General features: G+C 44.6%; 1 protein-coding gene across 1 annotated transcript in view; it reads right to left on the minus strand.

The window, feature by feature from the left end:
- Positions 1–24,313, minus strand: part of LOC137656780 (serine-rich adhesin for platelets-like) — a 208,354-nt gene extending 184,041 nt beyond the window's left edge. The window contains exon 1 of the mRNA XM_068391057.1: positions 24,087–24,313. The gene's annotated coding sequence lies outside the window, so the exon portion shown is untranslated. The remainder of the gene's footprint in view (positions 1–24,086) is intronic.
- Positions 24,314–26,781: the final 2,468 nt, after the last annotated feature.

Consider the following 26,781-nt stretch of genomic DNA (forward strand, 5'->3'; position numbering starts at 1 on the left):
GCCTGTTCCAAACCCTTTACATGCTGAGTGCATCAGCAAAGTGCATGGGGGAGTTGCGCATGCACCATTGAGGCACGCAGGGGGAAGGGGGGCTAGCGTGTGCTGTGCTAAGCTCGCTACCACCATAGACTTAGGAGAAAAAGGGTAGTCTAATGGAGACAGGTGAATTACTGTAATCCATCTGCACCCTCAGGAGAGCTAGGGTGCTCAGGTGTGTGTGAGTGGCCATGTCTGTGTACATGTTGAGAGACATGTTGCTCGCCAACACAGGGATTACGCTTTTCAACTATGGGCCGCTTGCACGTCCCAGGGGGAGAGCACATGGGAAGCATGCTAACATTAATTATATACCTTCCATCGGCGGGTAGAGAGCGCTAAGGAAGGCGCACCCAAATCCAAGGGATCATGTGAAGCTCTGTCACTTGTTGAGAGCGCTAGAGTATGAGCGTGCCCATGAATGTTAATATTAAGCAGAATGTTGTGTGTGCATTTTAGGAGCGTACTGAGTACAGACGAAGTCTGGCGCACAGAGTTTACAATCTAGTCAGAAAAGGTTTTGCGAATGAAGCAGCTCATTCATAGGTAAACAATGATTCAGAGTCCAAAGCTCGGAGAACTATTGCTCATAAGCGAGCACATCAAACCAAAGGATACAGTCTCCATTCAGGAAGAAGTGCTTGTTCCTCACGATATTGTCTTCTTCCACTGAACTCGTAACAAGTGGGCAGTCTGTCTCAAGGGCGCTGTGATAAGAGGCTGAAGTTTATTCCCCTTCTTAGGTAATGTCCAATAGTTAAAGAAACTTTTGAAATTGAAGTTTGCTTAACCATAGACATCCCCACTGTAGCAAATAATTACAAATACATTATCATTATTATTATCATTACAAGCTAATCTACAATCCTAGTAGGAAAACCAAGAGGCTATAAGCCTAAGGGCTCAAACAGGGAAAAATAACCCAGTGAGGAAAGGAAACATGGAAATAAACTACAAGAGAAGCAATGAACAATCAAATTAGAATAAAGAACAGTAACAACATTAAAAATGTTATTTTGATAATAAAATAAATTTTTGAATATACTTACCCGGTGATTATATAGCTGCAACTCTGTTGCCCGACAGACAACTCTACGGTAATAACTCGCCAGCGATCGCTACACAGGTTGCGGGTGTGCCCAACAGCGCCATCTGTCGTCCAGATACCCAGTACTCAATGTAAACAAAGACTCAATTTTCTCCTCGTCCCACTGCGTCTCTATTGGGGAGGAAGGGAGGGTCCTTTAATTTATAATCACCGGGTAAGTATATTCAAAAATTTATTTTATTATCAAAATATCATTTTTCAATATTTAACTTAGCCGGTGATTATATAGCTGATTCACACCCAGGGGGGTGGGTAGAGACCAGCAATATATGTTTACACTTTTATGAGCTAAGAGTTTTTATTTCATTTTAGAAGTTATCAAAATAACAAAAACAAAATAAATAGGTACCTGGTAAGGAAGTCGACTTGAACAATTACTCTGCCTTTTAAGTACGTCTTCCTTACGGAGCCTCGCGATCCTCTTAGGATGCTGATCGACCCCTAGGATCTGAAGTATCAAGGGTTGCAACCCATACAACAGGACCTCATCAAAACCCCTAATCTAGACGCTCTCAAGAAATGACCTTGACCACCCGCCAAATCAACCAGGATGCGAAAGGCTTCTTAGCCTTCCGGACAACCCAAAAAACAACAATAAAAACATTTCAAGAGAAAGATTAAAAGGGTATGGAATTAGGGAATTGTAGTGGTTGAGCCCTCACCCACTACTGCACTCGCTGCTACGAATGGTCCCAGTGTGTAGCAGTTCTCGTAAAGAGACTGGACATTTTTCAAGTAAAATGACGCGAACACTGACTTGCTTCTCCAATAGGTTGCGTCCATTATACTTTGCAGAGATATATTTTGCTTAAAGGCCACGGAAGTTGTTACAGCTCTAACTTCGTGCGTCTTCACCTTAAGCAAAGTTCGGTCTTCCTCACTCAGATGTGAATGAGCTTCTCGTATTAACAATCTGATAAAGTCTGACCAAGCATTCTTTGACAAAGGCAAGGATGGTTTCTTAACTGAACACCATAAAGCTTCAGATTGGCCTTGTAAAAGTTTAGTACGCTTTAAATAGAACTTAAGAGCTCTAACAGGGCATAAGACTCTTTCTAGTTCATTGCCTACGATCTCCGATAAGCTGGGGATATCGAAAGATTTAGGCCAAGGCCGAGAAGGCAGCTCATTTTTGGCTAGAAAACCAAGTTGTAGCGAACAAGTGGCTTTTTCTGACGAAAATCCTATGTTCTTGCTGAAGGCATGAATCTCACTGACTCTTTTAGCCGAGGCTAAGCATACCAGGAAAAGAGTCTTAAGAGTGAGATCTTTCAGGGAGGCTGATTGTAACGGCTCCAACCTGTCTGACATGAAGAATCTTAGTACCACGTCTAAATTCCATCCAGGGGTAGCCAAACGACGCTCCTTGGTGGTCTCAAAAGACTTAAGGAGGTCTTGCAGATCTTTATGTTTGGAAAGATCTAAGCCTCTATGCCGGAAGACCAATGCCAACATGCTTCTGTAGCCCTTGATAGTGGGAGCTGAAAGGGATCGTCCTTTTCTCAGGTATAAGAGAAAAACAGCTATTTGAGCTACAGAGGTACTGGTCGAGGAAACAGAAACTGACTTGCACCAGTCTCGGAAGACTTCCCACTTCGATTGGTAGACTCTAATGGAAGAAGCTCTCCTTGCTCTAGCAATCGCACTGGCTGCTTCCTTCGAAAAGCCTCTAGGTCTCGAGAGTCTTTCGATAGTCTGAAGGCAGTCAGACGAAGAGCGTGGAGGCTTTGGAGTACCTTCTTTACGTGTGGCTGACGTAGAAGGTCTACCCTTAGAGGAAGACTACTGGGAACGTCTACTAACCATCGAAGTATCTCGGTGAACCATTCTCTCGCGGGCCAGAGGGAAGCAACTAACGTCAACCTTGTCCCTTCGTGAGAGGCGAACTTCTGCAGTACCTTGTTGACAATCTTGAACGGTGGGAATGCGTAGAGATCCAGATGTGACCAATCTAGGAGGAAAGCATCTATATGTATTGCTGCTGGGTCCGGGACTGGAGAGCAATAGATTGGAAGCCTCTTGGTCAGCGAGGTTGCAAAGAGATCTATGGATGGTTTTACCCCAAGTGGCCCAAAGTCTCTTGCACACATCCTTGTGGAGGGTCCATTCGGTTGGAATTACTTGCCCTTTCCGACTGAGACAATCTGCTATGACGTTCAAGTCGCCTTGGATGAACCTCGTTACTAGGGAGATGTCTTGACCTTTTGACCAGATGAGCAGGTCCCTTGCGATCTCGTACAACGTCAGTGAGTGGGTACCTCCTTGTTTGGAGATGTACGCCAAGGCCGTGGTGATGTCCGAGTTAACTTCCACCACTTTGCCTCGAAGGAGAGACTTGAAGCTTTTCAAGGCCAGATGTACTGCCAACAGCTCCTTGCAGTTGATATGCATGCTCCTCTGACTCGAGTTCCACAGTCCTGAGCATTCCCGACCGTCTAGTGTCGCGCCCCAGCCCACGTCCGATGCGTCCGAGAAGAGAACGTGGTTGGGAGTCTGAACAGCCAGGGGAAGACCCTCTCTTAGGTTGATATTGTCCTTCCACCAAGTCAGACAAGACTTTATCTTTTCGGAAACCGGGATCGAGACCGCTTCTAGCGTCTTGTCCTTTTTCCAGTGAAAAGCTAGATGGTATTGAAGAGGACGGAGGTGTAGTCTTCCTAGTGACACAAATTGTTCCACGGATGACAGCGTCCCTACCAGACTCATCCACAGCCTGACTGAGCAGCGTTCCTTCTTCAGCATCTTCTGGATGGATAGCAGGGCTTGATCTATTCTGGGGGCTGATCGTCTTGTTGTTCAGCAACGTCCTCATCAGAGGGTTCCTCATCCGAAAACTGATGAGGAAACGGCAACGGAGTGGGCAACGTCTGGCTCGCTGAGTCCGGTCGCACTGGTGGATGCGTGACGGAGCCGGACGCAACATCATGGAACTGCTGCACAGTCTGTGAACTGTCAACAACCATGGGTGCGCGAGGAAGCACAGCGTCAACCCGAGACTGTCTAGACCGTCTGGGTTGTGCAGTCAACACCCTACCGGGTTGCTGAGGTTGACGCACTGCGTCAAAACAAGTCACCTCTGCTGGTTGTTGAACGTCCTGAACGTCAACAACCACCTCCGAGCGTCGCTTAACGTCAACGTGCGGCTGGCAACCCACACTGGGTCGCATCGGTGGAGGAACCACCTCAACTGGCAGACGCGAGTAGGTTACCTCAGCGTCAACAGGGCGCACAACCGACCGGTTGGAAGGTTGTTGGCCAGAAGGTTCGGTAGCAACCTTCTCCGCATTAAAGTCCTCTATCAAGGACGCAAGCTTGGACTGCATGTCTTGCAGCAAAGCCCATTTAGGGTCTACGGGAGCAGGTGTGGCAACAGACGGGGTTAGCGACTGAGGCGGTACCGCTTACCATCCCTGAAAGCCTTGTTATGCATGACATAATTGTACAGCAAAACTTCAAAGGCTCGAAAACAGCTGTGAAGTTGACCTGTAAACAACTTGGAGCGTCTCCTGGCCAGGCGCCAGGGAGAGTCTACGAGAATTGAGAAGTCTATCTGGGCAGAGGCGTGAACTCCCAAGCCGAGAACTTCTCTCGTGTCATATCAGACTCTCGCTCTATAAACCAGTTTAAAAGAAGGGAAAGCAAAGGCTGTATCCCCCAAACTCCTCCTGGTGAAAAACCAGTCGCCTAGCCAACGTAAAGCTCTCTAGGAGAGCGAGAGAGCACTAGCTTAAAAACAACGGCTTCGAAGTAGCTAGGCCTAGTGTAAGCTCTGACGTTTAGGCGAACGAGGAGCAGCAGTTACAAAAAGATCCGGACAAAGATCCTTAAAAAAATCATCATGATTTAATTAAAGTCCATAGGAGGCTAAGCAGCTTTAGGCTCCTCTCCATCTGACAGAGTCCTCAAGGGAATATCAGTAGGAGGGGGAACAGCAACTTCCTCATCTACAGGAAACTTGTCCGATAAAAGCTGAGTCTCAAGCAAGGGAGAGACCTACCGTGGTGGCAATGCTTTACAAGCAGAGTCCACACTCACTGGTGCATAGTAGCGGACCAGAACGCAACGTCATGTAACTGCTTGACAGTCTGTGAACTGTCAACAACTGAACTGTCAACCACAACAGGTGCGTGAGGACGCACAGCGTCCACTCGAGACTGCTTTGACTGCCTAGACTGAGCAGTCAAAACAACTCTAGAATGCGGAGGTTGACGCACAGCGTCAAAACAAGTCAACTCCGATTGTTAGTGAACGTCTTGAACGTCAACAGGAGCATCAGCAAGTGGCCTAACGTCCAAATGCGGCTGAAAAACCACACGAGACCGCATCGAGTGTGGTTCTAAACAACCTGACTGACGTGACTAAGCTACGCCAACGTCAACAGTAAGCACAAAGGAACGTTAGGTTGGCTGAAAGCCAGGATATCGATGAGATAAACGGCTAGACTCAACGGACTAATCGGCAGAATAGTCTTCCATAAGGGAGGCAAGCATATACTGCATGTCTTGCCATACAACCCATTAAGGATCAACGGAAATGGTTGTGGTAAGAGACGAGGGTAACGTCTGTGACCGCAACACTTTGCCAACAAAAAAAGACTCTCGGAGTCTGTGTTACGCTTTTGTTAGGCGGCGAGCAGTTATCCGATGACTGCATAGGGTCAGAGCTGTCCTAATGGTTGTAACCAGGATGCTGGACCTGTCCTGAAAGGACTGACTTTCGCTTAAGGGCTTCGAAACCTTGTGACAGGTTTCTTATGCGAAAAGCCTTCGGATGACGAGGAGAAACAACGTCTCTCTCGTCTTATGGTAGGGGAGATCTTGGTAAGATACACCCGATACCATAGAGGGAAAACGTCTGTTCGTTGATCAAGGCCTCTCGAACCCATAAGTCGTTTGACATTACTTCTCCCCTGGGCTTGGGAGCATGCAAGAGGTCCCGGACTAGGTGAACGACAGGCACGAACAGACGAACCCTCGGACGCAACACTGTAACACTTTGCGCATATCACTTTATCACTTCCATTTTCTGTTTTGCACTTATTTCACTGAAATCGAAACTTTTACTGATTTCTACCTGAAACACGCAATTCTACCCTTCATTAAAAGGTAGTAATTGCGAAATCAGTCGTATAATGCAAGCTCATTAATACCAGCAAAGAACAGAAAACATATTTTAAGATAAAAAAATCAGTGGCTGGGAAAGAGACTAAACACTAGTTCATATAACTACGTTTTCAATCTCTCACCGCACATAGCCTGGGGACGAGAATAAAAAACTAAAAACGTTTTATCATTCCTCCCCGTACAGCGACTAGGGACGAGAGTAACTCGAGAACGTTACCCGCTTGAACGGAACGTTTTCTCTCCTCTCTCTCCCTCCGTCTCTATCTCTCTCTCTCTTTCTCTCTTGATTTCGCACCTAAGAGAAGAGCCCAATTATATTTCGTCAAAAAAACATGTTATTTGACTAAAGGAAAAAACTGAAAGGTTTTTCAAATAAAAAGTTCCTTTAAAATAGAATTTAAAACATTTAAGCTAAGAAAGAATGTACAAAACGTCAGAATCGATTTACTCTTACTGCAAAGTGAAACCGTGATACACTCTCTCTCTATCGTAACGATAGAGCGCATGTTGAACGTCCTGAACGTCAACAACTGCGTACGTAGCATAAATAAACAAAACGTTAGTTCATCTTTGAAAACAGTACGAAGACTATCAAAGAAATTCTTTCATATTACATTTAAAAAGTTTTAAATCCTTTAAAAGCTAATTACGATATAAAGGGCTCAACGTTGATTAACTTCGGTTTCCAAGTTAGGACCGCCTACTCTCAGGAAAGGTCTATATAAACAAAACATTAAAATTTATTTTTATATGTTTATAACAAATGGAAAGTTAATCGAAGAGGCCTAATAAAGGCGGAGAGATATAAAATATATAGAGGAAAATCTATAACGTGATAAGATAATTACTAAAAGCCTAAACACACTTCCGTCTAAGGGAAGGGTCGGCCATTTAAAAGTGAAAGAAAGTCCATACTCTCTTTGTCACCATAATTAAATCTATCCAAAACGAGTTCAAGATTTAAGATGAAGATAAAACACCTGCATAGCGAAAGCTCAAAACTAGAATAAAGTACTTCACCAATTAGTTGTGAAAAAAACTCCAGTTTAGCAACAGCGAGTAAGTACGTCTTGTCGATAGCTCGACAGAGAGAAAATTGAGTCTTTGTTTACATTGAGTACTGGGTATCTGGACGACAGATGGCGCTGTTGGGCACACCCGCAACCTGTGTAGCGATCGCTGGCGAGTTTTTACCGTAGAGTTGTCTGTCGGGCAACAGAGTTGCAGCTATATAATCACCGGCTAAGTTAAATATTGAAAATGATATTTTCAATTTAAAATAAATTTTTGAATATACTTACCCGGTGAATATATAAATAGCTTACGTCTCCGACGGTCAACAGATTCCAAAAACTCGCGAGCGATCGCCATGAAGGTTGCTGGGTGTGCCCACCAGCGCCGACTATCGACCAGATACTGCATATACTTCTCAACCAATTCAGTTCTTCTCAGTCCGTAGGGTCTCTATCGGGGAGGAAGGGAGAGCCTTTAATTATATACAGTATATTCACCGGGTAAGTACAGTATATTCAAAAATTTATTTTAAATTGAAAATATCATTTTTAAATATTAAACTTAGCCGATGAATATATAAATAGCTGATTCACACCCATGGTGATGGGTAGAGACCAGTATTAAAACAATAAAGGCATATATGCTCAAGAGTTTTTGACAAATATTAAAAAAAAAAACTTAAGTATAGGTACCTGATAAGGAAGCTGACTCTGATGATTACTCTGCCTCATTAGTCCGCTATCCTCACGAAGCCCAGCCATCCTCTCAGGATGCTGAAAGACTCCCAGGAGCTGTTATAATCAGGGTGAACACCCCTACAACAGGACCTCATCAATACCCTTAATCTGGGCGCTCTCAAGAAACAATATTTTGGCCACCCGCCTAATCAAAAGATTGCGAAAGACTTCTTAGTCTCCCGTACAACCCAAAACAAGATTGAAAATTTCAAGAGAAGATTAAAAGGATATTGGGATTAAGGGAATGTAGTGGTAGAACCTTCACCCACTACTGCACTCGCTGCTACGAATGGTCCCAACGTATAGCAGTCCTCATAAAGAGTCTGGACATCTTTCAAGTAATATGAAGCAAACACAGACTTGCTTCTCCAAAAGGTCGCGTCCATAATAATTCTAAGGGATCTATTTTGTTTAAACGCTACTGAAGTTGCTATCGCTCTAACTTCATGAGCCTTAACTTTAAGCAAATTACGATCCTTCTCACTTAAATGAGAGTGTGCTTCTCTAATCAATAGTCTAATAAAATAAGACAACGCATTCTTCGACATGGGCAAAGAGGGCTTTTTAACGGAGCACCATAAAGCCTCTGAAAAACCTCGCAGCGGTTTAGTTCTAGATAAATAAAATTTAAGAGCTCTAATGGGGCACAGCACTCTTTCAACTTCATTCCCCACAATCTCAGATAGACTGGGAAGTTCAAATGATTTAGGCCAAGGACGAGACGGAAGTTCATTTTTGGCCAAGAAACCAAGTTGAAGAGAACATACTGCTTTATTAGCGGAGAAGCCGATATTCTTGCTAAAAGCATGTATCTCACTAACCCTTTTCGAAGAAGCCAAGCTCACCAAGAAAAGTGTCTTGAGGGTAAGATCCTTCAGGGAGGCTGAATTTAACGGTTCAAACCTGTCTGACATAAGGAACTGCAGGACCACGTCCAAGTTCCAAGCAGGAGTAGACATATGACGCTCCTTGGAAGTCTCGAAAGACTTAAGAAGGTCTTGAATATCTTTGTTATTAGAAAGATCCAAATCTCTATGCCTGAAAACAGAAGCTAACATGCTTCTGTAGCCTTTAATGGTAGACGCAGAAAGGGAGCGACCGTTTCTCAGATAAAGCAGAAAATCTGCAATCTGCGCTACAGAGGTACTGGAAGAGGAAATAGAGGAGGACTTGCACCAGTCTCTAAATACCTCCCATTTAGATTGATAAATCCTGATGGTAGAGGATCTTCTAGCCCTCGTGATCGCTCTAGCTGCCTCCTTCGAAAACCCTCGAGCTCTAGAGAGTCTTTCGATAGTCTGAAGGCAGTTAGACGAAGCGCGGGGAGGCTTTGATGAAATCTCTTTACGTGAGGCTGACACAGGAGATCCATCCGCAACGGCAGACTTCTTGGAATGTCTACTAGCCATAGAAGTACCTCTGTGAACCACTCTCTCGCAGGCCAGAGGGGAGCAACCAACGTCAACCTGGTCCCTTCATGAGAGGCGAACTTCTGAAGCACCTTGTTTAGGATCTTGAAGGGTGGAAAGGCATAGATGTCTAGGTGAGACCAGTCCAGAAGGAACGCGTCTATGTGGGCCGCCTCTGGATCTGGAACAGGAGAGCAATAAGTCGGGAGCCTCTTTGTCAAAGAGGTCGCAAAGAGATCGATGGTGGGTCGACCCCAAGTCATCCATAGTCTCTCGCACACATCCTTGTGGAGCGTCCACTCCGTAGGAGTCACCTGTCCTCTTCGGCTGAGACAGTCCGCTAAGACATTCAACTCCCCTTGGACAAATCTCTTCAAAAGAGAGATGTTTCGATCTTTTGACCAAGTGAGAAGGTCCCTTGCGATGACGAAAAGAGAGTGGGAGTGAGTGCCTCCTTGCTTCGAGATGTATGCCAAGGGCGTGGTATTGTCTGCATTCACCTCCACCACCTTGTTTCGAACCAGACTCGAAACTCCTTAACGCTAGATGGACTGCTAAAAGCTCTTTGCAGTTTATGTGAAGACTCCTCTGGTGTGCGGACCAAAGACCCGAGCACTCCAGATTGTCCAGTGTCGCTCCCCAACCCAAATCCGATGCGTCTGAAAACAACACATGGTTTGGGTTCTTGACTGCAAGAGAAAGACCTTCCCGAAGTCTTATGTTGCTGTCCCACCAAGCTAGACAAGTCTTGACTGAATCGGAGATTGGAATCGAGATCGTCTCTAAACCCTTCTCCTTGTTCCAATGGAGGTCTAGGTGAAACTGGAGAGGGCGTAGGTTGAGTCTCCCTAGAGATTGATTGATTGATTGATTTAAAGTTTTCAGGCATCCTGACATCTAAGGTCATTGACGCCAGTCTCCCTAGAGAGATAAACTGCTCCAGCGACGAAAGAGTCCCTAGGAGACTCATCCAAACTCTCACAGAGTAACTGCTTTTCTCTTGCAAGAAATGGACTTTGAGCAAAGCCTGCTCCATCCTGTTGGAAGACGGAAAAGCCCGAAAAACTCGACTCTGTATCTCCATCCCCAAATAAAGAATGGTCTGGGATGGAGTCAGTTGCGACTTCCCCATGTTCACCAGGAGACCTAACTCTTTGGCCAGGTCCAAAGTCCACTTTAGGTCCTCCAGACAGCGATGAAGGGACGACGCCCTGAGTAACCAGTCGTCCAAATAAAAGGAGGCTCTGATCCCCGACAAATGTAGGAACTTCGCTACATTCCGCATGAGCCTTGTAAAAACAAGAGGAGCAGGGCTGAGGCCGAAGCACAGTGCTCGGAATTGATACACCACCTTCCTGTACACAAACCTCAGATAATGTTGAGAGTTTGGATGTATCGGAATGTGGAAGTACGCATCCTGCAGGTCGAGAGAGACCATCCAGTTGCCCTCTATGACCGCTGCTAAAACGGATTTGGTGGTCTCCATCGTGAATTTTGTTTTTATAACAAACACGTTGAGAGCACTTACATCCAGCACTGGCCTCCAACCTCCTGTGTTCTTCGGAACCAGGAAGAGACGGTTGTAAAAACCTGGGGATTGAAGGTCCGAGACTTTCACCACCGCCCCCTTCTCCAACAACAGAGAAACTTGAAGATGCAACGCCTGTCTCTTTGTCTCCTCTCGATACCTGGGAGAGAGGTTTATCGGAACTTTCACAAGAGGAGGTCTTCGTACAAAAGGAATTTTTTAACCCTCCTTCAGCAACAAAACAGACTCCCGGTCTGCACCCCTCTTCTCCCAGGGCTGCCGGAACCAATGCTGTCACTACCGCCGACAGAGAAGAACTGAATTGGTTGAGAAGTATATGCGGTATCTGGCCGATAGTCGGCGCTGGTGGGCACACCCAGCAACCTTCATGGCGATCGCTCGCGAGTTTTTGGAATCTGTCGACCGTCGGAGACGTAAGCTATTTATATATTCACCGGCTAAGTTTAATATTTAAAATCAGATATTTCATAAATAAACTATAAAAAATAAAAAAAAGAAGAGAAACAAGATAGAACAGTGTGCCCGAGTATAACCTCATGCAACAGAACTCTAATCCAAGACAGTGGAAGGCCATGGTACAGAGGATATGGCACTACCCAAGACTAGAAAACAATGGTTTGATTTTCAAGTGTCCTTCTCCTAGAAGAGCTGCTTGCCATAGCTAAAGAGTCTCTTCTACCTTTACCAAGAGGAAAGTAGCCACTAAACAATTACATTACAGTAATTAACCCCTTGAGCAAAGAATAGTTATTTTGTAATCTTAGTGTTGTCAGGTGTATGAGGACAGAGGAGAATGTGTATAGGCCCAACTATTCGGTGTATGTGTAGGCAAAGAAAAAATGAGCCGTAACCAGAGAGAGAGATACAATATAGTACTATCTGGCCAGTCAAAGGACTCAATAACTCTCTAACAGTAATATCTCAACAGGTGGCTGGTGCCCTGGCCAACCTACTACCTACAAAGAAAAAGAGAAAAGTAATAAAAAATCCAAGAAACTTCATCTAGTGGAAGAACGCCTGCTCTCACTGTCGGCTGAAATCAGAGCGAGTGCTCAGCGAGCAAGCAGTGATGGGGTGGCTTTCCCACTCCCGGCTACCTGTTTATACCTCGTTACAAAAGGTTAACTGTCGAATACTTCAGCTTCACTGATATCTATTCCTATGTTAAGGACGAGTATTTGTATTTGCGCCAGAACAATTTCCCTTAGGTATACGATCACAGAACATTTTCATCTAACATAAGCTATCCTTTTACGTATATTAAGTCTACAGTGAACCCTCGCTACTTCGCGGTTCGACCATCGCGGATTCACCACTTCGCGGATTTTTTCCATAACCCATATGTATACAGTAATATATATATATATATATATATATATATATATATATGTATGCATGTACAGTGATACCTCGGTAGTCGAACGACTCTATACTCGAACAATTCGGAGTTCGACCAAAATTTTCGAGAAATTTTTGCTGCGGTGCTCGACCAAAAATTCGGTACTCGACCAGCCGAACACGTGACGACCGCATGGGCTTTGTGATGATCGCGCCATCTCGGCCACTCTCGCTTGTTCGGGAAGCATCAGTTCTCTCGAGAGCGTCACTCAGACAACGCGCGATCAGCATTCGTTGTGATTTAGTGATTTTCAGTGCTTTTAATTGCTTTTTTAGCTTTCATAATGAGTCCCAAGAAAGTAATGAGTGTTAAGGGGAAGGAGAAGAGGAAAACAGTGCGAACAACGATCGAGTTGAAGAAGGAAATTATAGCGAAATATGAGAATGGTGTACGAGTGTCCGATTTAGCGGTAGAATACGGAATGGCGAAGTCGACCATTTCTACGTTTTTAAAGCATAAAGAAATGATTAAGAAGGCGAATGTTGCAACGGGAGTTACGGCGGTAACTAAGCAAAGGCCACAAGTGATTGAGGAGATGGAAAAGTTGCTTTTAATATTTATTAAAGAAAAACAGTTGGCCGGGGAAAGTGTTAGTGAAGCGTTCATTTGTGAAAAAGCGTTGCATATCTATGAAGAATTAGTGAAGAAAAGTCCGAGTACCAGTGAAAGTGATTCATTTACATTTAAAGCGAGCAGGGGTTGGTTTGAAAAGTTTCGTAATAGAACAGGTATTCATCGTGTTACTAGGCATGGGGAGGCAGCTAGTTCGGATCAAATTGCAGCCGATAAATACGTGGGGGAATTCGATCGGTACATAAATGAACAAAATTTGATCGCACAACAAGTCTTTAATTGTGATGAGACTGGGTTATTTTGGAAGAAAATGCCAGCCAATACGTACATTACCAAGGACGAGACGAAGATGCCAGGTCACAAGCCAATGAAAGATAGGCTAACATTGTTGCTGTGTGCAAATGCAAGTGGCGATTGCAAGATCAAACCCTTGTTAGTGTACCACTCGGACAACCCCCGGGTGTTCAAACGAAATAATATTTGTAAAAGTGCACTACCAGTTATGTGGCGCTCGAACACTAAATCTTGGGTCACAAGACAATTCTTTACTGAGTGGATAAACGAAGTGTTTGCCCCCCAGGTTAAGGCTTACCTCATTGAAAAGAGCTTGCCAATGAAATGTCTTCTGGTTATGGACAATGCTCCTGCACATCCTCCAGGTCTCGAGGATGACTTGAAAGAAGAATACAGCTTTATCAAAATCAAATTCTTGCCCCCCAATACTACTCCCATACTCCAGCCCATGGACCAACAGGTCATTTCAAACTTCAAAAAACTCTATACCAAGGCCCTTTTCAGAAAGTGTTTTGAAGTGACCAGTGACACGAAGTTGACCCTAAAGGAATTCTGGAAGGAACACTTCAGCATCCTCAACTCTGTTAACATGATTGACCAAGCTTGGCGAGGTGTGACCTATAGGACATTGAACTCTGCCTGGCGTAAGCTGTGGCCATCATGTGTCACAGAGAGGGAGTTTGAAGGTTTCCAACCAGAGGCGGGTCCAAGCACTGCTACCCCTGTAATTTCTGATGACACTGATGTCGTTGAGGAAATTGTTGTCATGGGCAGGAGTTTGGGGCTTGAGGTCGACAAGGATGATATTGATCAGCTTGTAGAAAGCCATTCTACCGAGTTGACTGTGGAGGAATTGTTGCACCTGCAACAACAACAGCAGCAGGATCTGATTGTGGAGCAGGAATCTTCAGAAGAGGATGAGGTAAGGGAGGATGTTCCAAGTTCTCTCATCAATGAAATTTGTTCCAAGTGGGCAGATGTGCAGGCTTTTGCTGAAAAATACCACCCAGAAATTGCAGTAGCAAACCGGGCAGTGCATATGTTTAATGATAGTGTCATGTATCATTTTCGAAGAATACTGCAGAGGAGGAAGAAACAATTAACAATAGACCAGTTTTTCACAAAAGAAAAGAAAGCTGCTACATCAAAGCCTGTTTCTCCTCCAAAGAAGAGACAAAGAAGAGAAGAAACCCCTGAAATAGATCTGCCCACCCTTTCATTGGAGAGAGAAACAACTCCTGAAGGAGAACTACCCCGCCACATCATGGAAGGGGACTCTCCTTCCAAGCAGTAACCTCCCCCTTCCATCCTCTCCACATCCATCCCTGTATGCCATCGAACCGCTGCTCAAAGGTATGTTCACTACAGTACAGAAAATGGTTTAAAATTGTTTTATTTTAGTACAGTAAATGGTTTAAAATTGTTTTATAGGATTTTCTGACCAATTTCATACACATTTAGATAATTATTGTTGTTTAGGTACACGTTTTATTAATATTTTGGGCCTGTTCGAGTGCTTGGGAACGGAATAGAATATATACCATTATTTCTTATGGGGAAAAAAAATTCGGTACTCGAACAAATCGGAGGTCGAACACGGATCTCGAACGGATTATGGTCGAGTACCGAGGTATCACTGTATTTATGTATATATGTAGGTACTGTATGTATATGTGTATACATATAAATATATATATATATACACACACACACACATATATATATATATATATATATATATATATATATATATATATATATATATATCTAAAGTAGGAAGATGTGATTTAGTTCTAAGGGAAAAGTATGGGAAATATGTCTGGGTAATAAGCAAAGCTCTACCTCCAGTTTGTTTCTACATTATGATCAGAGATAAATGTAAACAAAACATTGGTTGCCATTTTTTATCGTGCTTTTTAGCATGTTTAGGAAATGCATGATATAAAATCACCTTTAATATTTGTGCCTGTTTTAGTTTAGGGTACTGTAGTACATGCATTAAGTGTTTTGTACATTAAAGGGTGGTTTGTTAACAGTACTACGTACAAGGGAAGGTTTTAAAAGTCTGAATATACATGTTGAATAAACAGGTAAATATGGTGTCACTACTTCGCGGATTTTCACCTATCGCGGCCGCGACTGGAACCTATCTACCGCGATAAACGAGGGTTCACTGTACTTTACATAGCCAACTAAAAGATAAATTTTTTTATATCAGAATTTAACTCAACATTAAAATTCAGCAAATTAATATGACTTGACAGCTGATTCGCTTACTGTATTGCCTTAAGTATTCACCACCAGTGACCAAAATCCAGTGGCCACTGGAGTCCCTAATTTAATCGTCACGAAGATAAGAAGCGTTATTAAAAATCCTAGCTACATTAAGCCTCGGAGGAACCATTAGTACTACATAGAAAATTTATTCAGCTTTATACAGTAATGCAATTTTCGGAGCATTTGTATATGAGCGGCCAGTTCCTCCCACGTGCATAAAATGTTATTTTCATTAGTAAAATAAATTTTTGAATATACTTACCCGATGATCATGTAGCTGTCAACTCCGTTGCCCGACAGAAATCTACGGACGGGATACGCCAGCGATCGCTATACAAGAGGGGGGTGTACTCACCAGCGCCATCTGTGGTCAGGTACTCCAGTACTTCTTGTCAACACCACCTCAATTTTTCCCTCGGTCCACTGGTTCTCTATGGGGAGGAAGGGTGGGTCAATTAAATCATGATCATCGGGTAAGTATATTCAAAAATTTATTTTACTAATGAAAATAACATTTTTCAATATTAATCTTACCCGATGATCATGTAGCTGATTCACACCCAGGGAGGTGGGTGAAAACCAGTATACATGTTAATCAAGAAGCTAAGTATCCCGTATTTCATTTTTATCAGTTATTCAAAATAACAAATAAAACGATAAGTACCTGGTAAGGAAGTCGACTTGAACCATTACTCTGCCTTTAATAAGTACGTCTTCCTTACTGAGCGCAGCGGTCCTCTTAGGAGGCTGAATGACTCTTAGGTGCTGAAGTATAAAGGGCTGCAACCCATACTAAAGGACCTCATCACAACCTCTAACCTAGGCGCTTCTCAAGAAAGAATTGACCACCCGCCAAATCAACTAGGATGCGGAAGGCTTCTTAGCCTACCGTACAACCCAAAACAACAATAAAAGCATTCAAGAGAAAGGTTAAAAAGGTTATGGGATTATGGGAATGTAGTGGCTGAGCCCTCACCTACTACTGCACTCGCTGCTACGAATGGTCCCAGGGTGTAGCAGTTCTCGTAAAGAGACTGGACATCTTTGAGATAGAATGAAGCAAACACTGACTTGCTCCTCCAATAGGTTGCATCCATAACACTCTGCAGAGAACGGTTCTGTTTGAAGGCCACTGAAGTAGCCACAGCTCTCACTTCATGTGTCCTTACCTTCAGCAAAGCAAGGTCTTCTTCCTTCATATGAGAATGAGCTTCTCTAATCAGAAGTCTTATGTAGTAAGAAACTGCGTTCTTAGACATAGGCAGTGAAGGTTTCTTAATAGCACACCATAAGGCCTCCGATTGTCCTCGCAAGGGTTTTGACCTTTTAAGATAGTACTTAAGAGCTCTGACAGGGCAAAGTACTCTCTCCTGTTCGTTACCCACCATGTTGGAAAGGCTAGGTATCTCGAACGATTTAGGCCAAGGACGTGAAGGAAGCTCGTTTTTAGCCAAAAAACCGAGCTGTAAGGAACATGTAGCCGTTTCAGATGTGAAACCTATGTTCCTGCTGAAGGCGTGAATCTCACTTACTCTTTTGGCTGTTGCAAGGCAGACGAGGAAAAGAGTTTTTAGAGTGAGGTCCTTGAAAGAGGCTGACTGGAGAGGTTCAAATCTTGATGACATAAGGAACCTTAGGACTACGTCTAGATTCCAGCCTGGAGTGGACAACCGACGTTCTTTAGAGGTCTCAAAAGACCTAAGGATGTCCTGCAGATCTTTGTTGGTGGAAAGATCCAAGCCTTTGTGGCAGAAAACCGCTGCCAACATACTTCTGTACCCCTTGATCGTAGGAGCTGATAGAGATCTAACATTCCTAAGATGCAACAGGAAGTCAGCAACTTGGGTTACAGTGGTACTGGTAGAGGAAACTGCATTGGCTCTGCACCAGCTTCGGAAGACTTCCCACTTAGATTGATAGACTCTGCGAGTGGATATCCTCCTTGCTCTGGCAATCGCTCTGGCTGCCTCCTTCGAAAAGCCTCTAGCTCTTGAGAGTCTTTCGATAGTCTGAAGGCAGTCAGACGAAGAGCGTGGAGGCTTGGGTGTACCTTCTTTACGTGAGGTTGACGCAGAAGGTCCACTCTTAGAGGGAGAGTCCTGGGAACGTCGACCAGCCATTGCAGTACCTCTGTGAACCATTCTCTTGCAGGCCAAAGGGGAGCAACCAGCGTCAGCCGTGTCCCTTCGTGAGAGACGAACTTCTGAATAACCCTGTTGATGATCTTGAACGGCGGGAATGCATACAGGTCGAGGTGGGACCAGTCCAGCAGAAAGGCATCCACGTGAACTGCTGCCGGGTCTGGAATCGGGGAACAGTACAATGAGAGCCTCTTGGTCATCGAGGTAGCGAACAGATCTATAGTTGGCTGACCCCACAGGGTCCAAAGTCTGTTGCACACGTTCTTGTGAAGGGTCCACTCTGTGGGGATGACTTGACCCTTCCGGCTGAGGCGATCTGCCGTAACATTCATATCGCCCTGAATGAACCTCGTTACCAGCGTGAGCTTTCGACTTTTTGACCAAATGAGGAGGTCCCTTGCGATCTCGAACAGCTTCCTCGAATGAGTCCCTCCCTGCTTGGAGATGTACGCCAAGGCTGTGGTGTTGTCGGAGTTCACCTCCACCACCTTGTTTAGCAGGAGGGACTTGAAGTTCATTAAGGCCAGATGAACTGCCAACAACTCCTTGCAATTGATGTGAAGCGTTTCCTGTTCCTTGTTCCATGTCCCCGAGCATTCCTGTCCGTCCAATGTCGCGCCCCAGCCCGAGTCTGATGCGTCCGAGTAGAGATGAAGGTCGGGGGTCTGAACAGCTAACGAGAGACCCTCCTTGAGAAGAATGCTGTTCTTCCACCACGTTAGAGTAGCCCTCATCTCTTTGGAAACAGGAATAGAGACCGTCTCGAGCGTCATATCCTTGTTCCAGTGAGCTGCCAGATGGTACTGAAGGGGGCGGAGGTGGAGTCTCCCTAACTCGATGAACAGGGCTAGCGATGAAAGAGTCCCTGTTAGACTCATCCACTGCCTCACCGAGCATCGGTTCCTCCTCAGCATGCTCAGGATGCACTCCAGGGCTTGGTTGATTCTTGGGGCCGACGGAAAAGCCCGAAAAGCTCGACTCTGAATCTCCATCCCCAGGTAAACGATGTTTTGGGAAGGAACGAGCTGGGACTTCTCTAAATTGACCAAGAGGCCCAGTTCCTTGGTCAAATCCAAAGTCCATCTGAGACTCTCCAGACAGCGACGACTTGTGGGAGCTCTTAAAAGCCAGTCGTCTAAATAAAGGGAGGCTCTGATGTCTGCCAAGTGAAGGAATTTCGCAATATTCCTCATCAGTCGCGTAAACACAAGAGGTGCCGTGGTCAGGCCAAAGCACAGGGCTTGGAACTGGTACACAACCTCTCCAAAGACGAATCTCAGAAAAGGTTGGGAGTCTGGATGGATGGGAACGTGAAAGTAGGCGTCTTTCAGATCTAACGAGACCATCCAGTCCTCCTGCCTGACCGCTGCTAGGACCGACTTCGTCGTCTCCATTGTGAACGTCTGCTTGGTGACATAAGCATTGAGCGCACTGACGTCCAGCACCGGTCTCCAACCTCCTGTCTTCTTGGCCACCAGGAAGAGACGGTTGTAAAAGCCCGGGGATTGATGGTCCCGGACTATCACCACTGCCTCCTTCTGTAACAGGAGCGACACCTCTTGATGTAACGCTAGCCTCTTGTCCTTCTCCTTGTAGTTGGGAGAGAGGTTGATGGGAGATGTGGTCAGAGGGGGATTGCGGCAGAACGGAATTCTGTAACCCTCCCTTAGCCACTTGACAGACTGAGCGTCTGCACCTCTGCTCTCCCAGGCTTGCCAGAAGGTCTTGAGTCTGGCTCCTACAGCTGTCTGGAGAGGAAGGGAGTCAAAGCTTGCTTTTCGTGGACTTGGCACCTTTCTTGGACTTGCCCCGGTGACTGTCTCCACGGGTACTTCCTCTACTGGGGGCTCTGCCACGAAAGGGCGGAATGAATCTGGTAGCAGGTGTATCAGCCACAGGGGTGCGGTAAGATCTCGGCACGGAAGGTAAGGTTTTAGCCTTACGTGCTGAAGAGGCCATGAGGTCATGCGTATCTTTCTGGATAAGAGCCGCAGCCATCTCCTTGATTAACTCCTCCGGAAACAGGAACTTGGAGAGAGGAGCAAACAGCAACTGTGACCTCTGGCAAGGGGTGATACCAGTCGATAAGAAGGAGCATAGAAGTTCCCTTTTCTTGAGGACTCCTGAGACAAAAACAGACGCAAGTTCGCCAGAACCATCGCGAATTGCTTTGTCCATACAGGACATGATCAGCATGGCCGAGTCTTTGTCAGAAGGGGCAGTCTTCCTGCTTAGGGCCCCCAGGCACCAATCGAGGAAGTTAAAAATTTTGAAGGCGCGAAAGACTCCCTTCATCAAGTGGTCCAGATCAGAAAAAGTCCAGCAGACCTTCGAGCGTCTCATAGCCGACCTGCGGGGAGAGTCAACCAAACTTTAGAAGTCGGCCTGGGCAGAGGCAGGAACCCCCAAGCCAGGTTCCTCTCCCGTGGCATACCAGACGCCCGACTTAGAAGCCAGCTTAGGAGGAGGAAACACAAAAGAGGTCCTTCCCAGTTGCTGCTTGGACTGCAACCAATCCCCTAAAATCCTCAAAGCTCTCCTTGATGATCTGGCGAGGACAAGCTTGGTGTAGGCAGACGTAATAGGCTGCATGCCTAGAGAAAACTCGGATGGAGGAGAACGAGGGGTTGCAGATACGAAGTGTTCAGGGTATAACTCTCTGAACAGAGCCAGGACCTTACGAAAGTCTAAGGAAGGCGGCGAAGACTTGTGTCCCTCCACATCAGAAGTAGGATCATCCAGGTGAGCAGCTTCATCCTCAGAAACCTCATCGCCTGAGAGTTGAGTAGCAAGAGGTAACGGTAGAGCGGTATGCTGAATGGCTGAATCCTGCAGTACGGGTGCATGCGCACTAGCGGATCCATCATCATGCCTCTGCTGAAGAGACTGAGGGCTGGCAATGACAAAGTCATGAGGCTGGGGTGAGGGAGGTTCTGCGGTGGTTTGAGGAGCAAGCGTGGTCAGAAGCGAATGCTGTAAGGCATGAGGCTCATGCTGCATGGTATGCGGCTCATGCTGTATGGGAAGAGGCTCATGCTGCGAAGAATGCGGCTGCTGAATGGTAAGAGGCTCGTGCTGCATGCGTTGAGGAGGCTGCCTCATAGCATGAGGCATGCGTTGAGGAGGCTGCCTCATAGCATGAGGCTCCTGCCTCAAGGGTTGCGCCTGCCTCAAGGGTTGAGGAGGTTGCTGCGCAGAGTGAGGCTCCTGCCTCAAGGGTTGAGGAGGTTGCCGCATAGCATGAGGCTGCTGCCTCATGGGTAGAGGAGGTTGCCGCATAGCATGAGGCTCCTGCCTCATGGGTAGAGGAGGTTGCCGCATAGCATGAGGCTCCTGCCTCAAGGGTTGAGGAGGTTGCCGCATAGCAAGAGGTTCCTGCCTCAAGGGTAGAGGAGGTTGCTGCATAGCGCTGGAACCTGGCAACTCCCAATGCGGCAGCTCACGCATGGAAGCAGGAGGAGCCTCAAGAACATACGTCTGGCAGGGAGGACTGCGCAGAGGTGGAGGAGCGCTCGCAGGAGGAGGTGTGCTAACCTTCTCTGCCTGATACTCCTGCATCAAAGCTGCAAGCTGAGACTGCATAGTCTGCAGCATAGACAACTTGGGGTCCACAGAAGATGGAGCAGAGGCCTGTTGAGGCACCGCTTTACCTCTCTTAGGAGGTGTGCAATCATCAGATGACTGCGGCGAGTCCGAACTGGCCCAGTGGCTACACCTGGGCCGTTGGACTAGCTCGGACGGGACCTTACGTTTGAGAGGTCGAGAGACCTGGGTCCACCGTTTCCTCCTGGAAACTTCTTCCGCAGACGAGGAATTTAAGGGCTCAATCGTCTGGGAGTGGAAGTGACGATCTCTATCAGATACGCCCGCAACCACTGAGGATACAACTGTGCGCCGATCAAGGCCTGCCGAACCCTTTTGCCCTTCGACTTTGCTTCTCCCCTGGGCTTGGGAGCTTGCAAGAGGTCCCGGACTGGGAGGACGACTGGCACGCACAGAAGTATCCTCATGCGCAACACTGACACTGACACTAGGCACAGCACTGGCACTAACACTTCCCACTTTAAGTTCCTTGACATCTGCCAAGAGAAGATTGTGGTCACTGACTAAAGACTCCACCTTATCACCAAGAGCCTGAATGGCACGCAACATATCCGTCATATCAGGCTGAGCACTCGTAGCAGGTTCGGGGGTCACCACCACAGGGGAAGGAAAAGGTTGAGGGTCATGGGGGGAGGAATAAACCAAAGAGCGAGAAGAACTCCTCCTAACTCTCTCCCTCTCTAACCTAGTCGTATACTTGAGGAATTCATTAAAATCGAATTCCGAAAGCCCATCACATTCCCCACATCGATCTTCCAACTGACAGGATTTTCCCCTGCAGTCGGAACAAACGGTGTGAGGATCAACAGAGGCCTTCGGAAGACGCCTATTACAAGTCCTAACACTACATCGCCTAATTTTAGGAGCTTGAGAGTGGTCGGACATCTTGAATTAGAGAACAGTCAAGGGGGAATTCCAAAGTAAAGCAAAGATCGTTAACCAATAAATCAATTTAATTCCAAAAGCTATCTAAGCTAAGGAAAAGCTTCCTGTACAGCGAAGGCTAAATTTTAGAGCAAATACTTCACCAAAACCGTGAACAAAGACTCCAAAATCAACAGCGTATCCATGTAGGTCTTGCCGGCGGCACGACAGAGGAAAAATTGAGGTGGTGTTGACAAGAAGTACTGGAGTACCTGACCACAGATGGCGCTGGTGAGTACACCCCCCTCTTGTATAGCGATCGCTGGCGTATCCCGTCCGTAGATTTCTGTCGGGCAACGGAGTTGACAGCTACATGATCATCGGGTAAGATTAATATTGAAAAATATGGACACCAACTAACCTAAACTTCCCCACCTAACCTAACCTACAAGCAGTATCCTTATCTGCTTACCTGACAGCAAGGCTAACGGCCCCTACGAGCCACCTTATACTGCCGTATTCTAAGGCAGCCGTAATCATACATATACAGGTGGCCGTTATCATACATACACCCGCCATTTTCAGTCTCTCTCTACCGTTACTCCTTTGTTAGTTGCATTACAAAATGTCAAAACAAGTAGGTTGACACGTGACATTCCTCCCCGGCCAAAATTCGTGAGCCTGGCAGCAATTTTGTCACGGCCGAAATTGCCAGAGGGTTAAAAGGATTTAAATCTTGACGAAATGAAAGTTTAATTTGGAGAGCCAAGTAAGAATAAACTAGCCTATATGTACTGACTGAAAGATGCACCTACATCAACAGCATTGGAAAATAGGCAATAAAGCTTAAGGATGGATCTTAACCCATGTTTCGAGTTCCAATTTTAATGGCTATAGGCTAGGTCTAGGGTTGTCTACAGAAATGGAGGGAGGGGGTTATCATTTACTAAAGAGAGGGGGGTGTCATGTACTGTAAATCTAAACTGGCATATAAAAAGGACCGGAAGCTATAATGTAAGTACAGTAATAAATATGCATAAGTAACCAATAATCATTTTAGGCAAAATAAAAGGTTTTCTCGGTGTATTTTCAGGTATTTTGAACGATACTGAAGCTAATACCCGTCAGAAACTTGTATTTTTCCTATAATAAAGATGCCTTAAAGATAGAGATACACCCAAAAGACTATATATCACAGGGGAAACAAACACAGCAATATGACCTAACCTAAAGTATCCCAGCTGACAAGTCTTGTCTTTACATACTGGGTGGGGGTAGGGGTGGGGCCATGGGGTTACCACTGCGACTCTACTTAGCAAACCTTGTATTATCAGTTTCCGAGCATTGGCTACATTTTAAAAAATGGCTCTCTTACACATTGAAACCATGCAAGCAATAGACTACGTTAGCACGCATTAACTAAGCTAGGTTAGGTTAAATTTTGTTGCATTACTCTGGATTAAGTACGGTAAACAAAGGGGCTGGACAGCTCGGCACAAGACAACTAGTCCCATGGCAATTTTATATAATCATCATATTCTTTGTTTATTCTTCGTCAAATTTGCCTTGTGGGATGAATTGTACAATCACGGCAGGCAGAACTGTCTTGATTTGGAACGAGTTGTCTAGGAACTTGAGTAAACACTCTTATTAAACTGCAGAGGCTCATATACCTACACTTAAACCTACAAAATGACAACTTACTATTACAGAGGCTAGGCCTAACTTACATAAGCCTATTGAGCAGAATATTAGACTAAAAAGACTAAAATTTTGGGTCAAAACGAATAATACCTTCACATAGGCCTAGGTTTGCCCAGCCTATTCTCCTATACCAAATACTCAAGATATGTGAGCCCAGCCTAAGCCAAGTATCTATCTAAGAGGTCTAATAGGCCCAAAATATGAGGTTCTTCCACAAAATAGGCTTATAATTAGGCTAAATAAGAAAAACCTTACCTAAATCCAGCAGGGCTGCATCGCCATCTTGTCCCAAGCAAACTCAACTCATTAAACCTGCTGATTTCGGCATTAGGGGAAACTCCATTGATGTAGATTTATAAAACTGCGAAATATCCACTTAAAAGTTCGTATGTCAACATTATTTTCTTTGAAATGGAAGGTTTTCAATCACAATTTCTTACTGACACAGATTTCAAAACATACAACAAACTGCCGTGACAGTAGTAGTAATCGAAGGCTGATGCTTTGGTTCAGCTCTCATCCTTTTACGTTTGTATTTTTCTATTTACTTTTTTCCTTATTTTGGTATTTTATATATATATATATATATATATATATATATATATATATATATATATATATATATATATATATATATATATGCAATATACAGGTATATGAGTTTGTATTTATACAATAATAATAATGATAAAAATAATAATAATAATAGTATAATAATAATAATAATAATAATATGATAATAATAATAATAATAATAATAAAACATATTGTGCATATGCTGCCTCAAAAACTATATCTTGTTATTAGCAAACATGATAATAGTTTTTATGGGGTTCATAAAACATTAATAACTTGGCCTTAGTGTTCGAGGGACTTTCCAAGACTTTAAAAAAAAAATTAAACTAAAGTATTTAACAATCGGCCATTTCTAATACCATACGATTAAAATATGACTCCTAATAAATGCGGTTATCTTCAAATCATCATTTTCTCTTACTGAGAAAGTTGCATTGCTTTACATTTACTTCATTTGATTAAAAGATCAACTTCGAATCCTTCTGAAAAGCATCCACTGGATGAGGAAATACTTGGAATGTACTATTCAAATAACGCAAAGGACAGATACTTCAGTCATGGAGCCATGTAGGACCGTGGGCTACAGACACCATGCCGGCCCTTGCCTAAGGATCCTACAACATCTTACTTGGGTAGATGGGTGCTGCACCAACTTTGGCAAAAGTGTTTAACTCTGCAATCAATTGATTAAATCTGAAAGTATTTTGTTAGAAAATAATGGGAAATGAAAAAAATATTGAATGCGATATAAAAGTGTACTGTAATACTGTGTTATTCATTTGTATAAAATGGTAAGACCGAGACAGAAAGGTCCACAGCCCACCAGCTTTTATGGACCAGCCACCAATGACAATTAATCAATTTCCACTGTTAATTCTTTACTCTAATTCAGCACTGAAACAGTTATTTGATCAAGCGATTTTACAGAGAAAATGGGGTAAGTCATACGTTGAATTACTTCACAGAAGTTTGTTTTACAAAATGAAGAAAATCATAAAATTATCCTTAATATGATGATATTCTCAGTAAAATTATCTGCAAATATTTTAATATCAAAATTTTTCTCCATGAATTTTTTCCATCCTTTTAAAGACATTGGAATCCTTGATATTTCCAGGATGATCCTGGAGCAGCGAAAGCCCCATCGAGTAAGGCCACACAGGACGCAGGAAGCATCATAGTACAGGCACGATTTGGGCATCATGGCAGCAACAAAGCAATAAATGGACACACCCTAAACGTCACCCTCAGCAATTAAAGCTTCTCTCCTATGCATATGTTATTACCTAACAGAAAATTGTGGTTTTGGGTGAAGACGCTGGGAACTGTCGCGACCTTTCAAAGCATGATAATCTCTCGGCGGCAACTGCAGGGGGTCAAGCATTCCCACTTGTCCAATGTAAGCCCCGAATGATATACATTACATTTCAAATTGCCGTGGAAAACTCTTCCTAGCAACCTCCACGTTTTAATTTTTAATTGCTTCTGCAACACGGATCCAGAGAGTTTCTCGTGCACCTCAAGAAGCTTCAAGCTGCTTTATACAATTATACATACACATACATATACCAAGGCACTTACCCCAATTTTGGGGGGCAGCCGACATCAACAAATGATACAAAACAAAAAGGGGACCTCTACTCTCTACGTTCCTCCAGCCTAACCAGGGACGACTCAACCGAGTTCAGCTGGTACTGCTAGGGTGACACAGCCCACCCTCCCACATTATCCACCACAGATGAAGCTTCATAATGCTGAATCCCCTACTGCTGCTACCTCCGCGGTCATCTAAGGCATCGGAGGCAGCAGCAGGGCCTACCGGAACTGCGTCACAATCGCTCGCCATTCATTCCTATTTCTAGCATGCTCTCTTGCCTCTCTCACATATATCCTCCTATCACCCAGAGCTTCCTTCACTCCATCTCTTTGTTGATGTCTCACAGGATGTAGATACAGGAGAGGGGGTTCCCAGCCCCCTCGTCCCGTCCCTTTTAGTTGCCTCTTACGACACGCAATTATACCACTATTTAAAGTTATGACAAATGCATACCTCATAAACAGGCTTAACTACAAAACAAATATTTTATAAAGCCCGGCCCTAAAAGGTTCAGGCAATGTTTTTTTGGAATCCATATAAATGGATTTTATCTCTTTATAAACCTAGCTCCCATAACTATGTAGAGACTATTCAGATGGGTTTACAACAAATTTGTGAACGAAAGGAAGATGACGATACTCTTAATGGATTCTCCATCTAATATACTGAATCAATTCAAAATGGCAGCTAGACTGGTAGATGAAAGGAATACAAGAGAAGTCAATAACCTGTTGTTAAAATGCGTTTTGTCTCTCAATGAGGATCTGACAGTAATGC

The sequence above is a fragment of the Palaemon carinicauda genome, chromosome 17 (assembly GCF_036898095.1).
Source record: "Palaemon carinicauda isolate YSFRI2023 chromosome 17, ASM3689809v2, whole genome shotgun sequence".
Taxonomy (NCBI): Eukaryota; Metazoa; Arthropoda; class Malacostraca; order Decapoda; family Palaemonidae; genus Palaemon; species Palaemon carinicauda.